The 16,029-nt window shown below is 42.8% G+C and overlaps 1 protein-coding gene across 1 annotated transcript in view; it reads right to left on the bottom strand.

Moving 5' to 3' along the window:
• The window catches only part of LOC307105243 (cyclin-Y-like protein 1), a 123,248-nt gene that overhangs the window by 11,746 nt on the left and 95,473 nt on the right, over window positions 1–16,029 (bottom strand). The window contains exons 16-17 of the mRNA XM_079780891.1: window positions 5,549–5,586; window positions 5,321–5,439 (exon numbers count right to left, since the gene is read on the bottom strand). The gene's annotated coding sequence lies outside the window, so the exon portion shown is untranslated. The remainder of the gene's footprint in view (window positions 1–5,320; window positions 5,440–5,548; window positions 5,587–16,029) is intronic.

The following is a 16,029-nucleotide window of genomic DNA, read 5'->3' as shown; positions in this document are numbered from 1 at the left end:
CTCTTCACATGGGTGTCCTGCTGTGTATGGGAGCCCCCGACCCCCAGCATCTCATTGTATAGTCTAATCTCTTCTAATGTGGATGCCTATCATATTGGATTAGGGTCCACCCTAACAGCCTTATTTTAACTTAGTTACCTCTTTTGAGGCCCTATCTCCAAATACAATCATATTCTCAGGTAATGGAGGTTGAGCTTCAACATATGAATTTTGGACTTACATTAATTTAACAGGTTCCTGGATACAAGTTCAGAATATAATTATCAATTGTGTTTCTATATGGTAGCAATTAACAATAAGAAAATGAAATTAAAAATGGAATTTATAATAACATAAAAAATGTAAAATATATAGTAATATATCTAAAAGATGGGTGCAATGTCTGCACTAAAAACTACTAAGCATTGCTGAGAGAAATTAAATAATATGCCACATTCATGGCTTGAAGACTCCATATTGTTGTCAATTCATCCCAAATTGACCCATAGATGCAATGCAACACAATGAAAATTGAAGCCTAGTGTGTTAGTTTCTAGTGAAAACTGACAAGCTGAGTCTAAAATTTATACAGAAATGTAAAGAAGCTAGAATAGCCAAGCCAGTCTTTAAATAGCAGTACATGATGAATGTACTGCTATTTAAAGAAAATAATAGCCATTACCACCAGAAACCAATTTACTATAAGGTTATAGTTCTAAGACATGGGGCAGTACTAGCATAGGGAAAGTCAAGCAGATTAGTGGAATGGAATAGAGAATCCAGAAATAGCCCAAACATACAGTTTCATAACTACCCAATTTATGGCAGAATCTCTACTGAAACTTAGAAGGAAAACAACGATCTTCTGAAAAAATGATGCTTGATCAAGTGGATAGCAATATGGGAAAAATAAAGTATCCCTCTTCCTTATTAAATATTCCAAGTTCAATTGAGTAGTATTGTATACCTAACTATGACAGCTTAAAAAATAAACTTTAGGACAATAACATAGGATAATATCTTACTGATCTTCAAATAAGGAATGATTTCTTAAATAGAAAACTGGACTACAATTAAAATTAAGAACTTTTGTTCACCAAAAGAAACCATTTAGAGGCCCAAAGGCAACCCAGAGAGTCATACACAATGGTTACAACACATATAACTAGTAGTTCAAATATATATATGATGCTATGATGCGCAATGATCACCAGGGGGCATATGCTCAACACAGGAGCTGCCAAGCTGAGGAGACTTGGCAGCTGCGGTTCTCAGGTGACGCACCCCGGAGGGAGCCCAATTCTAGGGTGTGTCACCTGAGAACCACCCTCTCGCAATCTGGGACCCTTTGGGGGTGTCGGAGAGCCGGTTTCAGCCCGATCCCCATAGGCCAGGCCAAGGGGGTCCCCACTGGTGCACGAATCCATGCACTAGTCCTCTAGTATATTAATAACTACTACAAATCAGTAAGAAAAATACACATACATACACAACCCAATGGCAAATGGGCTTGAGAAGGCACCTAAAAAAAAAGAGTATATCCAAATCGTCAATAAACATGTGCTCATCTTATTATTAAGCAGGTAAAGTACAATTAGAAACACAATTTGGTGGCATTGTATATGTGTCAAAATTGGACATTCCCTATGACTAGGCGACCATGTCCTGATTTTCCCTGAACAGTTTTGGCTAGTGTATATTTTCTCAAAATGCTTTTTAGGTTAGCATCTGTCCTAGACTTTTTCATTTTGAAACACAATTTTGTTTAATAGTTGCATTAAAATAAGACAGGAAAGGTTTAGTGGGCTTTCTTCTTCCAGCTCCTACCAGGATTTGCCTAGTAGTGTGGGATGTATAAATAGTAGAGTTCATACTTTAACACATTGTTAAATCTTAAAGGCAACCAGAGATAACACACTTTTCTTTCACCAACTCTCTCCTGATGCCACATAAATAAACTTTTCCTTTGATAGACACCATGCAGTGCTTTAAAAATAAATATTCTTCTTTGTCTTGAATTGTTGTAAAAGAAGTTCTTGACAAAAACTTCTCTTTAGGTGTCCAAGTGGCCCCTTCTGGCCATTTGGTATAAAACCAGCCAATTGTGCCATGGCCCCTACCCACTGTCCTGTGAGAAGCATGAAGCCCATAAACTGCCAGCTGGTGTGATCAGTGGGAAAGTTGAGAAACTATGTTTAGGAGTATTTGAAATATGTACAGAAAATAGAAGCTGAGCTGTCCTAGTTAAAGAGTAAATCGAGAGTAGTGTTAATGCTCTTACCATGGTGGTTTTGTTATCTATTGGATGGTGTAAATCTACAATTGTTCATTAATCATGCCATTATTTGGTAACGCTTTTTAAATTTCACAATAAATTTCCTTGAGAGCAATGAGCTAAAAGAAAATGGAAGTGCATATTTAATTAAAACAATTAGGTACTGTTTCTGTTTCTCAAGGAAGGTGATGATAAATGTATTATTTTCACAAAATATCTGTTGACATCAACTATCCATCACAGGGTGATATCACTGATCACAGAACAAATGGACTGAAGAAATGTCTGCATACATATTCAAGTGGTAGGGATTTTAGGAGGGCTGTAAGCAGCCGCAAAAGGTGAGTTTAAATGTCACTCCATGAAGCATGACTTTACTTGAAGATTAAATGACCATTGCAAATTAATTTTATTCATTTTAAAATTTCTAATTTTCTTGTGCAAACACAAAACATGAAATGATAGCTGTCAGTGTGTTCAGTCCATTAGCAGAACAAGAACTTTTAATTTATTTTTATTTTTTGTTAATCCTCATGGAGGAGATTTTTCCATTGATATTTTTTAAATTGAGAGTTAGGGGGGTGGGGGAGAGAGAGAGAGAGAGAGAGAGAGAGAGAGAGAGAGAGAGAGAGAGAGAGAGAGAGAGAGAGAGAAACATCAATGTGAGAAAGACACATTGATTGGTTGACTCTCGCAGGTGCCCCAACCGGGTCAGGGACTGAACTCACAACTCAAGTACGTGCCCTTGACTGGGAATCAAACCCGAAACCCTTTGGCACAAAGGCTGATGCTCTAACCCAGTAGTTCTCAACCTTTCTAATGCCGTGACCCTTTAATACAGTTCCTCATGTTGTGGTGACCCCCAACCATAAAATTATTTTCGTTGCTACTTCATAACTGTAATTTTGCCACTGTTATGAATCGTAATGTAAATATCTGTTTTTTCCGATGGTCTTAGGCGACCCTGCTAGCGGTTCTCAACCTGTGGGTCGCAAAATTACAGTTATGAAGTAGCAACGAAAATAATTTTATGGTTGGGGGTCACCACAACATGAGGAACTGTATTAAAGGGTCACGGCATTAGAAAGGCTGAGAACCACTGCCTAACCACTGAGAAACCCCAGCCATGGCAGAACAAGAACTTTTAAAACAGTTAAATGATAACAACAGTATAGCAATGTCATGTATGCCTCAGAAGGCTGATTGTTAAGCCTTTTCAAGTACACCCCTCTCTAGCTCCCTAAATCCCACTTTATGCTCCACCATTCTGAAGTAAAAGACATCTTAAGACTGTCTTTTTGTAAGTAACAGTATAGTATAGTAATTCGTAAACAGCAAAACCAAACCTCATCGTTTGAAACACTTCTACAGCATTGCTGTGTTACATGTTCTACTTTACTACTTTCATTAGTATTAAAGGATAAAATAAATATGTCAATTACAAAGTTTTCCTGAGGCATTGTACTTTTATATTTTACTAGAGGCCTGATGCATGAAATTCGTGCAAGAGTAGGCCTTCCTTCCCCCAGCTGTCGGCTCTGACACCAGGGACCCAGGCTTTCCTCTGGCCGCCGGCAGGCACCTGAGACCCAGGCTTCCCGCGCAGCCCCGGCTTTGTCTGGAAGGTCATCTGGAAGGACGTCCGGTCTAATTATCATATTATGCTTTTATTATTATAAATGCTTCACTTCAACCTATTTTTTCTATCTATACCTTGGGACATTTCCCAAGTTTCTGTGTAAAGTTATCGAGGGCTCAGTAGATGGCGCTGCTACATTGTCTTTTTGGTCAGTTTTCCTAGTTGCTTTCTAGGACCCTCATCAGAAACTTGTAATCTTAGCACAGGGGTTGAGAGGAAAACCCAGATCTCTTAACCTAGTTCTAACTAGGTACCAACTGAGATTCTTAGTCTCCTTTTTTTCAAATCCTTTAAAAATTTTTGTGTCTTGAGTAAACAGAGATATTGTCTAAACATCCATTACTTGGGTATTTATCTTTAATACCTGTCATCTGAGATTCTGAATGTATTCTGCTAATATTTTCTCTCCAGGTCTTAAAATCTAGATAAGTAGATGAATCCTCTCACAACTCCTTTACTATTTTTTTCAGAACATAAAACAACAAAGTCCAGAGAAGTCATGTTACTCTGAAAATTGAGTTTTGCCTCCCAGAAAACAGCCTTTCAATTTTTAAAAACATCACTAACACTAACAAATAGGATAAACTCTATCTGATGAGTGAACAAATGTGTGACAAACTGGCTGACTGCAGCATTTTTCCTGCCACCCCCAGGCCTGTTACTAGAGCTGGCTAATAGGCATCTTGTTCAATTTTTTCTTTGTCTTATTATTAAAACTAGAAGCCCAGTGCACAAATTCATGCACCTTGAAAGGAACTGTGGGCCACAAGGCTGCAGTGGGCACAGGGGCAGGTCTTGGCCCATCCTTCATAATCCTGCCCAGCCCCTCCTGCCATGGACCCTGGTCCCCTGTCTACTGGCAGCCCTGCTACCACTCCTGCTGCCACTGCTCCCATGTGCTGATGGCACGGAGTGATTGGGGTCAGCGGCATCAGCGGGTGCAAGTGGCAACTGTTACCCTGATTGCCTCTCAGGAGCAGGGGGAGGTGAAGTCCTCAGGGGTGATCGGGGCCAGCAGCCGCTGTTCACACCCGCTGATGATGCTGAGCGATTGGGACTGGCACCAGGCACCAGCAGCAGGTGAGCGGCGGCTCCAGTGCCAGCAGCAGGTATGAGTGGGCCCATTGCCAGCAGTGGGTGCGAGAGTTGGCTGCTGGCCCTGATTGCCCCTCAGGAGCAGGGGGAGGTGGAGAAGCCCTCAGGGACAATTGGGGCCAGCAGCAGCTGCTCTCATGCACTGATGGCACCGAGCAATCAGGACCAGCGCTGGGCCCCAGCAGCAGGTGTGAGCAGGGCTGGCGCCAGCAACAGGTGCGAGCGCTGCGCAGGACAGCGGCACATGGGAGCAAAGAATTTTCAGTAACCACCAGAAGCTCGCCTAGATGACAGGGACCAGAACCCCGCCTTGGTCTGGCGCCCCCACTCACCTGCTCCACCATCCTGCCGCAGCCGATGCTCACATGTTCTATGCCAGTGATGGGCAACCTTTTGAGCTTGGTGTGTCAAACTTCGCCAAAAAACTGAGCATAACTCGGGTAGTGTGTCACTTTGAGGAAAAAACATTATTTTGTGATATTTATAGTTTAAATAACATAAATGTATAATTGTTATATATAATTGTATTTAATAAACCAAAAACTAAATATTTAACTTACCTGCTTAGTGACTTCTTTGTTCATCCATCAGTCGGTTTCTTTTGTTGGTTATTTTATTTTATTTTATTGATTTTTTACAGAGAGGAAGAGAGAGGGATAGAGAGTTAGAAACATCGATGATAGAGAAACATCCATCAGCTGCCTCTTGCACAACCCCTACTGGGGATGTGCCCGCAACCAAGGTACATGCCCTTGACTGGAATCGAACCTGGGACCTTTCAGTCCACAGGCCGACGCTCTATCCACTGAGCCAAACCGGTTTCGGCTCTTTTGTTGGTCTTGATATTATTTAGCTTGTGTGGGGTGCCGTGAACTAAGATAAGTGAGGGGGAGGGGGAATTCTTTAACTAACCTGCCTATTAGTGACTTTTTTGTTGCTGAATTTCATTGGCTAAATCTTCAATTGAAGGTTGGTATTTTGTACACTTCAGGCCCAAGCAAGCGCTACTAACTTCATCTGTCAATCTATTTCTTTTGTTGGTTTTGATATTATTTAATGCTGAGAATAAGGCCTCACAAAAGTATGTAGAGGGAAAAATTGTGAGTAAAGCCATTGCTATATTTTTCAGGGTGCTAAAAGTGTCTGGTAGTCGGTTCTAGGCACTCCAAATTTCCTGTTCGTAGTGGTACTCCTCTTGATTCTCCAAGCGGCACCTTTCCAGATTCTCAAGCTTTGACCTCAAGTCGACAAACACCTGAGCCCAGATACTGTCTTGAAATTCTGCAAGTTGCATCTCCTCCATTGGAAACCATTTAATTCCAAACTACTGTAGACTACTACATCAGGATACTTAATTATTTTCATGGTCTGTTCTAGACTTCTAAATTGACTAAATCTATCACTAAACTGGTCAAGTAACGAGTCTAAAACATGCTGGTACTTCATATGCAAGAGTTCCATTTCAGCCGAAACCGGTTTGGCTCAGTGGATAGAGCTTCGGCCTGCAGACTCAAGGGTCCCGGGTTCGATTCCGGTCGGGGGCATGTACCTTGGTTGCGGGCACATCCCCAGTAGGGGCTGTGCAGGAGGCAGCTGATTGATGTTTCTCTCTCATCGATGTTTATAGCTTTAAAAAAAAAAAAGAGTTCCATTTCATTTTGTATAGCTTCACTGGCCATCTCAAAATACTTTGTTACTCAAGGAAAATACTTATAAGTTTTAGTTTCTACATCTCGCTTGAAATTTTTAACTTTACTTTCAAAAGCTTTTATGTATCCAAACATAACGTCAATACTTTTGCCAAAACCTTGTAACTTTAAATTCAGTTCATTAATATGAACAGAGAGATCTGTAAAAAACATCAGGGTGTTGACCCACTTATCATCATTAAGCTGAGGAAAGTTTCCCAGATCCTTATCGTCAAGAAATACCTTAATTTCTTCAAAGCACTCCACAAAGCGCTGAAGAACTTTGCCTCTGCTCAGCCATCTTACATTATTGTACATCAGCAGTCCACTGTAGGTGGAATCAACCTCCAGTAAAAGTGCCGAAAATTCTCACTTGTGAAGGGGGTGAGCAGCTATTAAATTAACTATTTTTGTAACAACTGACATTAAGTCGTTTAAGTCGGTGAATCCTGCCTTGGCACATAAAGCCTCCTGATGGATAATACAATGAAAAGGCACAATCGGATGTCCAATAGCTTCTGTAAACAATTTGACAAATCCGACGTTTTCCCCCACCATATTTGGTGCCCCATCTGTCGTCACTGACACAACTTTAGAGATATCAATGCTTAGGACACGAAATGTTTGTATAACAACCTTATATATTTCGCTTCCTGATTTACTTGTTGACACTGATACTAACTTTATCAACTCTTCTCTCATTGTGAGACCATCAGAATATCGACCAATAATGGCCAACTGAGCATGTGATGTGACATCAGTAGTTTCATCAAGAGAGATCGAAAAATATTTACACTTCCTTATGTCTCTCTTTAATTGATGTTGTATGTTTGTGTTCAGTCTCATTATTCGGTCTTTTATGATATTTCCACTGAGTGGTAACTCAGATATTCTCTTAATAATTGCATCTTTATTCTGCATATCGTGAAATAGAACTGGTGCACATCTTAGGAGAGTTTCTTTAATAAATTCTCCCTCACTGAGCGCTTTTCCATGCTGAGCTATGGAGTGAGCAATGCTCAAACTTGCAGATGTTAAATTTGTAGAGCCTTTCATAAATTTAAGGATGGAATTAGATTGGCTCTTATAAAGGTGTAGCTGCCTGGAAATGTATTCCTTCCTTTCATCCTCACTTTTTTCCAAGTGCTGGGAATGATTAGTTTCAAAATGTCTATTTATATTCCACGTTCTGCTTACTACCGTTTCAGTACATAGAACGCAAAATGATCTGCCATTTTTTTTCTCTAAAGCCATACATCTCGGTCCATGTCTCTTGAAAGGGTCGGTCACTGCTACTACCACTTCCTTTACTTAACCTTAGTTTTTTATTTTTTTTGGGTTCTCTATCAGGGGGACAGTGACAGAAGATAGAATTACAGATAGCTTGTTAGGCCTGCAGGCAATTAGGGGTTAACTAGCCTAACTAACCACAAAATGGTGCATATAACTGTCTTTTAGGAAAGGGCAGGGTTAATAAGCAGAAATAGGGGCTAATAAGGATGCACAACAGTAATAGTGGTGAAATGGAGTCTGCACTATGGAGCAAGATGGTGTTCCTTATGTGAATTAAAATGGCTGCCGCTATTTCTAATGGTGGGAAACGGCACCCATAGCACGCCACAAAACCTCGCCTCTCCCAGCCTCCCCCTCACTTATCTCAGTAATGATGCATTAGAAATCCATGACACCCCAGAACAGTAGATAATGGTTGCTGTGGTTAACTGTTATTTGGTTACTGGTAATGGCAGGGCCCCCAGAGATGCGTCCCCCGCTGCGTTCCGCTGCTCCCTGCTCTGCCAGTGGAAGTGAGGGCAAAGATCCCGGTTTAACCGGAAGTCCCAGAACTAGACGCTCTGTGCTGGACTTCTGTTGTTTTGGCCTACAGACCTCTGGCACAGAGTGTCTAACAGGGGAGGATGAAACATTTGCGACTAGAGTCTTGGAGTTAGTAACTCCAAGACTCTAGTCGCAAATGTTTCATCCTCAGGAGCAGCAAATGTTTCATCCTTGGCATGCGGCTGCCTCAGCAGCCGCGTGTCATCAGAAATGGCTACGCGTGTCAGTGCTGACATGCGTGTCATAGGTTCGCCATCACTGCTCTAAGGGGAGGGCAAGACAAAATTGCTGAATACTTCTTAAGCAAAACTGGATTATTCAGCACCAGAATTTTAAAAACAAAAGCCTTAGGCAGCCTGCTCTTTAAATAGGCCGGGGGGATGGGACAGCATTTGTAACTCATAGGTCAAATGTATAAGTTTGCTTACTTTACTTTTTCAATAAAGATGCCCACTTTAATTACTTAATAAATTAGGTTTTTACAATATAATCAAGGTCTCATATAATTTGTTATATGAGAAGCCAATATTTTTATAAGCAATTGCTTTTAACAAAGGCCAAAGTAAAAATTTGCATATGTATGCAAATGAGCACTAGCCAAAAAGAATGCTGTTTAAAAGTAAATTTTAAGCTCAATAAAAAGGAGAAATTTTAAAATCTTCTCTACTACTATTTACAAAGTAAACTAAAAGTTATTATTCAAGCATTAAATCTCACCATTAATAAGACACCATAAGTAAAAAGAGAGTTACTTTTACTTGATATGTATGCATTACAGTATTGGCCAACATCTGAAAAGCAACCAAGTAAAAGATTTTTAAAAGAAACTCCCAAAAGGTGGCCTAGAAATTACCCTGGGAGAAAAAACAGAAGGAGGTTACCTTCAAATATCTAGAAAACTGTAATCAAAAGTCAATGTATTAGGCCTCAAAAAGAAAAGTAAATAATCTGTTTTTTCCTCCCTAACAAAGCTTATGTCAATATACTCAAAGACTGATAGCAGAAATTCGATTAGTGTCATTTACTGTTCACACCCAAGGACAAATGAAGTTAGAAAATAAGCCTTATTTCAGACTGATTTAAATTGGCAAATTGAAATAATTGAATATTTAGGGGAACTTGTTGTACTATGGAGTAACTATTTCTTACTGATGGTTCATCTCATAGTAAAGCTGCTTATCATGCAATGAATTCAGACAAAGTCATTCAGAGCAGTCATACTTCTGTACTAAGAATTGAATTAAAAGCTAACAAGGCTGTATTGCAGGATTTTCAAAAGCCAAATTATTGTACAGCAAGCAAAAATAAAAATAAAAAATAAATAAAAAATACCCCCTTGCAGGTTAAAACAAAAAAAGGGGGGATAGTGGAGTAATCTCCTGTAAGTAAACTACATCAAGCCTTAATTACTTCAAATTTTTTCACTTTAAACTTTTTTCACTTGTAATGCTGATTGCAAAATACCCATGAAATTACACTGGTGTCAGAATAAGCCAAGAAAAATGGTTTGGTTAAATGGAAAGATCCCAAGTCTAGTTTATGGAAGGGTCCCTTTATTAAACTTTGTTTAAGAATATGCTTGTGTATTTCCAGAAAACTCCACCAAGCCCGTGTGGAAATTGCAACAAAGGATCTGAGACAGGAACTGATCGGGCTACTCCAACCACAGATACCAGTGGCCCCAAGCAACACGCTGACCGGACTAAGGAGTAACAGTCCAGAGATGGGGGATGGTAAAGATGCTTTGCCATGCTAGAAGTCATCAGCTGTGCATCAGTGCAGGTTGCCCTGGACAAAGCCAAAGAAGGTTGGACCTGATAGAACTCAATCTTTTTCACTGAATCTAAAAGTCTTAAAACGACCTGAGCTCTGCAAATGGCATACAACCTTCTAAACTTATTAAGAAAACAAAAGGGGGGATATGCTGGAGGATAGACCAACAAGTTGTTAACATATAAATGCGAGAAGTCTGTCCGAAGACTGATGGACTTTGATATTCATCAAGGGCTGAGAGTCAGCATAATATTACCTGCTGCTGGATGAATGGCTGAAGGCAATCCCCTAACCCCGTGGTCGGCAAACTGTGGCTTGTGAGCCACATGTGGCTCTTTGGCCCCTTGAGTGTGGCTCTTCCACAAAATACCACAGCCTGGGTGAGTCTATTTTGAAGAAGTGGCATTAGAAGAAGTTTAAGTTTAAAAAATTTGGCTCTCCAAAGAAATTTCAATCGTTGTACTGTTGATATTTGGCTCTGTTGACTAATGAGTTTGCCGACCACTGCCCTAACCTCATAATCCTTTGTTTACCAAACCTTACCATTGATGTCTGTTTGCTTTGCTAAAGGGCAAATGTATATACCATATAATAAAGAGGTAATATGCAAATTGACCCTCATGTCCTTGCACAAGATGGCCGCCACCATGTGGTCAATGATGGCCACCCTCATGTGGTCAAAGATGGCCACCACAAGATGGCCAGCAGGGGAGGGTAGATGTGGGCAATCAGGCCAGCAAGGGAGGGAAGTTAGGGGCAACCAGGCTAGCAGGGGAGGGCAGTTGGGGGGGACCAGGCCTGCAGGAGAGGGCAGTTAGGGGCGACTAGGCCTGCAGGGGAGGGCAGATAGGGGAAACCAGGCCAGAAGGGGCACAGTTAGGCGTTGATCAGGCTGGCAGGGGAGTGGTTAGGGGATGATCAGACTGGTAGGCAGGCGAGCGGTTGGGAGCCAGCAGTTCCAGATTGTGAGAGGGATGTCCGACTATCCTGTGGGATCGGGCCTAAACCGGCAGTCGAACATCTCCTGAGGGGTCCCAGATTGGAGAGGGTTCAGGCTGGGCTGAGGGACACTCCTGCAGTGCATGAATTTCATGCACTGGGCCTCTAGTTCTAGCAAATAAAAAGCTATGGGTCCAGAGATTCAGAGAGCCACTCCACTAGAGAGTAGGTCTTCGCCTGGCTCCCCATGCCTTCTAAATTTATATTTCTTGTCTAGTGTATCCATTTATATGCAGCCTCTTCTCCAGATCCTCACTGCAGAAGGTTGCAGCATGGGAAGATGCTTCATATGTGGGCAAAGGGGAAGTTTGGTGGGAACTGGTAGGATGCTAGCTTTCCTTTCCATTTAAAGCTTCCTTGGAAAGTTTCTGTTTTCAGGCTTAACACAAGGCTTTAATCCCTTCCAAGGGACCTAAATCATAAAGTGTAATCATTCCTTAATTGCCAGTGATTCCCTGAGAAGGAAGAGAAAGGAATTCTATGGGGCAATGTCTTGAGTTCAGTAATGCCAGATATGAAGCAACCAATAATTATGAGTCAAGGATTGTATGATTGTTTCTTTTAGAGGTTGACATTTAGCTGTTGACTTCTTTTAGATATTGGCTTTTGGCTGTGATGAGATTCAGGAAGCCACCACTTGCCAATACTGTCATGAGAGTGCACCAAGAACGCAAAAGGCTGATGGACATTGAGCATTAGCAGGGCTAACACTAAGCACTGATTGTTTGTGTTGAGATAGTGGTGGCTCAAAGCAATCACCTGACCTGATAGCTTCCAAATAAATGTTTACTGTACCTTACTGATCTTTACTGATCTTTATTGACCTTAGAGATGGTCTGTCTGCTACCTGTTTGCTGTGCTTTACTGAGGGCAAGATGTGTATCTAAAACTGAATAAAAGCAGATGGGACCCAGTTTTGGTGCATCTCTTCAAGAAAGAGGCTCCAGCTGGTCTACATCCTTAATAATTCATATTTTTGTCTAGTGTTTTCATTTGTGCATCAGTCCCTCCTTCAGATCCTGAACCTAGCCATGCAGGTCATGGCAATGAGATGTTTCTCAAGATCAAACATGGGCTACTTGACCTATAAACAAAAAACAACTTTTAAACAATTCCATTCACTGGAGCCAGGGTATCCTAATCGTTTTGTTTCCCTTCAAAAAAAAAATTGAAAATGTAAATATGAATAAAGCATTACTTCATTGAGGAGCTTTTACAAAAACAAAAAGAAAGCTCTCACAAACTCAGTCTTCAAGGAAATACCTTGGTGTCTAATTATAATTAAATGAAGACAATTTGGGGGAGACATCTTTTTAAAAGTACTTGACAAACAAATTAATATTTGACAGAAAATGATAGTACAGCAAAGATTATACTTGAGGATGCAGGCAAAAGAAAGGCAGGGCTAAGTTTAGACACAAAAGAAGAGTAGTATAGGTGGAAAGCATGCTGTAGGAAAGCTAGTTTCTGTGAATGTGACCCAGTTAAATTGTGGTAGGTAGACATAGTTTTAGTTAGCTTGCTCTATCCTAGTAGAACAGATTATTTTGAAAAACAAGTATTTCCCAGAAGCAAAACTTGCTTTAAGAAATATGTTTACTGGGCAAATATACAATATCAAGAGGCCTGACTCATTTATGACATCATAGAGAGAAAGGTAGAAAACAGAATTTTTCCTTGTAGATTTTTTTTGGCGATATCCTATCTATAAAACAGTAATATGCAAATCATCACTCCGCTACACTCACAAGCCACGCCCACCGGCCAATCAGAAAGGGAATATGCAAATACACCTAACCAAGATGGCTGCAGCCTCGGAGAGCAGTTGTTGGAACTGGGATATTGGAGCCGAAGATCAGAGGGGAATATCAGAGCCAGCAGGGGTCCCCCACAGGTGATCAGAGCCAGCTGGGGTCCCCTGCAGGCGATCGGAGCCAACTGGGGTCCCTGTCCAGGGCCCTAGCCTCAGCCAGAGGCTTGCGGCATTGGCTGGGGGTGGAGCTGGGCCACTGGAACCAGCTGGGGTCCCCTGCGGTGATTGGAGCCAGCTGGGGGTCCCTGACCAGGGCCCAAGCCTCAAACAGAAGCTTGAGGCCTTGGCCTTGGATGGAGCGGGGGATAGAGCCATCTGGGGGTCCCTGCCCAGGGGCCGAGCCTCAAACAGAGGCTTGCGGCATTGGATGGGGGCGGAGCGGGGAGATCAGAGCCAGCTGGGGGTCCTGCCCAGAGCCCAAGCCTTGGCCAGAGGCTTGCAGCCTTGGCCGTTGGGGCGGAGCCTGGTGATCGGAGCCTGGCGATCAGAGCCAGCTGGGGTCCCCTGAGGGCGATTGGAGCCAGCTGGGGGTCCCTGCCCAGAGCCCAAGCCTCTGCCAGAGGCTTTAGGCCTTGGCTGGGGCTGGAGCCCACGAGCGGAGCCAGCTGGGGGTCCCTGCAGGTGATTGGAGCCAGCTGGGGGTCCCTGCCCAGGGCCCAAGCCTCAGCCAGAGGCTTGCGGCCTTGGCCGCTGGGGCGGAGCCTGGCAATCAGAGCAAGCTGGGGTCCCCTGTGGGCGATCGGAGCCAGCTGGGGGTCCCTGCCCAGAGCCCAAGCCTAGAGGCTTGCAGCCTTGGCCGTGGGTGGAGCCGGGCGATAGAGCCAGCCGTGGGTGTCTGTGGGCAATTGGAACCAGCTGGGGGTCCCTGCCCAGGGCCCGAGCCTCAAACAGAGGCTTGCGGCCTTGGCTGGGGGTAGAGCAGGGCGATCAGAGCCAGCTGGGGGTCCCTACCCAGGGCTGGAGGCTTTAGGCCTTGGCAGGGGTGGTGCCGGAGATCACAGGAGATAGGTGTGAACTACAGAGGAAATACCTTTTCTGACTGCACATTGGCTAAGCTTCCTGTATGCCACTGGTAATATTCTTAGTAACTTGGGTATAAGAATCCAAAAAAGTGATCTAGGGCTTTTCCACCACACTCCTGGAGAAAAAAATGAAGGTCCGCTGCTGGAGGGCTAAGAAATGTCATAACCTGCCCTACACGGTTTGGCTCAGTGGATAATGCCTCGGCCTGCCGACCGCAGAGTCCAGGTTAGATTCTGATCAAGGGCATGTACCTAAGTTGCAGGCTCCTCCCTGGCTGGGGAGGGCAGGGCTTAGGAAGGAGGCAAGCAATCTAAGTATTCCTCTCACTTTGCTGTTTCTCTCTGTCTTTCCCTTTCTCTTTCACATTCTCTAAAAGTCAATGGAAACATATACTCAGGTGAGGATAAAAAAAAAGAAAGAAATGTCATCCTATCTAATAAAAGAGTACTATGCAGATTGATCATCACTGCAACACACAATATAGCTGCCCCCATGTGGTCAAAGATCCTGCCCCCATGTGGACACAAGATGGCAACCACAAGATGGCCAGCAGGAGAGGGCAGTTGGGAGGCACCCGGCCTGCAAGGGAGGGCAGTTGAGAAGGACCAGGCCTGCAAGGGAGGGCAGTTGGAGGTGATCAACCCTGCAGGAGAGGGCAGTTAGGGGTAACCAGGCCAGCAGAGGAGGGAAGTTGGGGGCAAACAGGCTGGCAGCAGAGTGGTTAGGGGTGATCAGGCTGGCAGGCAGAAGCGGTTAGGGGCAATCAGGAAGGCAGGCAGGCAAGCAGTTGGGAGCCAGCAGTCCTGGATTGTGAGAGGGATGTCCGACTGCCCCCAGTCGTACATCCCTTAAGGGGTCCCAGATTGGAGAGGGTACAGGCTGGGCTGAAGGACAACCCCCCTCCGTGCACGAATTTCGTGCACCGGGCCTCTAGTTATCTAAATAAGCTATTCAAAAACAATGTACTGAACCTGTGTCAGTGGTAGTGATTGAGGTCAAGGGCTGGGGAGGTTTGAGGGTGGGAGTAGCTGGAAGACTGAAAACAAGAAAGGGTTTGAGGAAAGTACACACTATAACCCAGTATGGGTTAAGTTATAAAACCATAATTATAGAATCATAGTGTTAAATAAAATTATACAAACCAAGGTCAATGCAAATTCTAAGGAAATATAAGCTCACTGGGGGCTATGATAGTTCATAAAAAAACAATCCTGAAACGTGGCTGAAGTTCATACACTGAGGAGAAGAGGAAAGGGTACGCCAGGTTTGGGGGAAGGTGAGGAAAGGCACAGAAGCATTACCATGGCATGTGAGAGGAGATATTAAAGACCCCAACTGGAGGAAGTGGAGGTTTTGGGTGGGAGTAAAGACTGGACAGGGAGGTAGGGGGAAATCATGGAGTGTCTTCTGGGAGGCAGAGCCTTCTTCCATTAAAGTAAAGTTAAAGTACTGAAGCAGGTCAACTCATTTCAATTCCATTTTATCCTCACTGTTGTGTATGAGATGGAATTTCTCTCAAAAAATTACTATAGAGAAGGTTGTGTAACAACTTATAATTTGTTAAGATCATGACATAATTAAATGTCTCTCAGCACCAATAATTTTGCACATTTGAACCAAGCATATTTATTTCTAAGTAAATAAAATCTCACTAAATAAGTATATCTTGTGTTGCTCCAAAGAAAAATTCATATGCTTCTAAAACTTAAGAGAGAATTAAGAATAAAACCTTTCCATCCCATGATTCTGTGTAAGCTGGACTAGATGAAGTTGGTTGGCATGAGTCCTAAACAATACCTTGGTTTACACCTGGGTTTGATTTTTTTTTTTTTTGCTGTTAATGTTAATGCGTATTGCCTTAATGGACTTTGTATAATGTAGCACCTCACTTTAAAAACAAGTAGACATA

This window comes from Cnephaeus nilssonii (genome assembly GCF_951640355.1).
Source record: "Cnephaeus nilssonii genome assembly, chromosome: 1".
Lineage (NCBI taxonomy): Eukaryota > Metazoa > Chordata > Mammalia > Chiroptera > Vespertilionidae > Cnephaeus > Cnephaeus nilssonii.
This window is presented reverse-complemented; position numbering and strand designations above follow the sequence as displayed.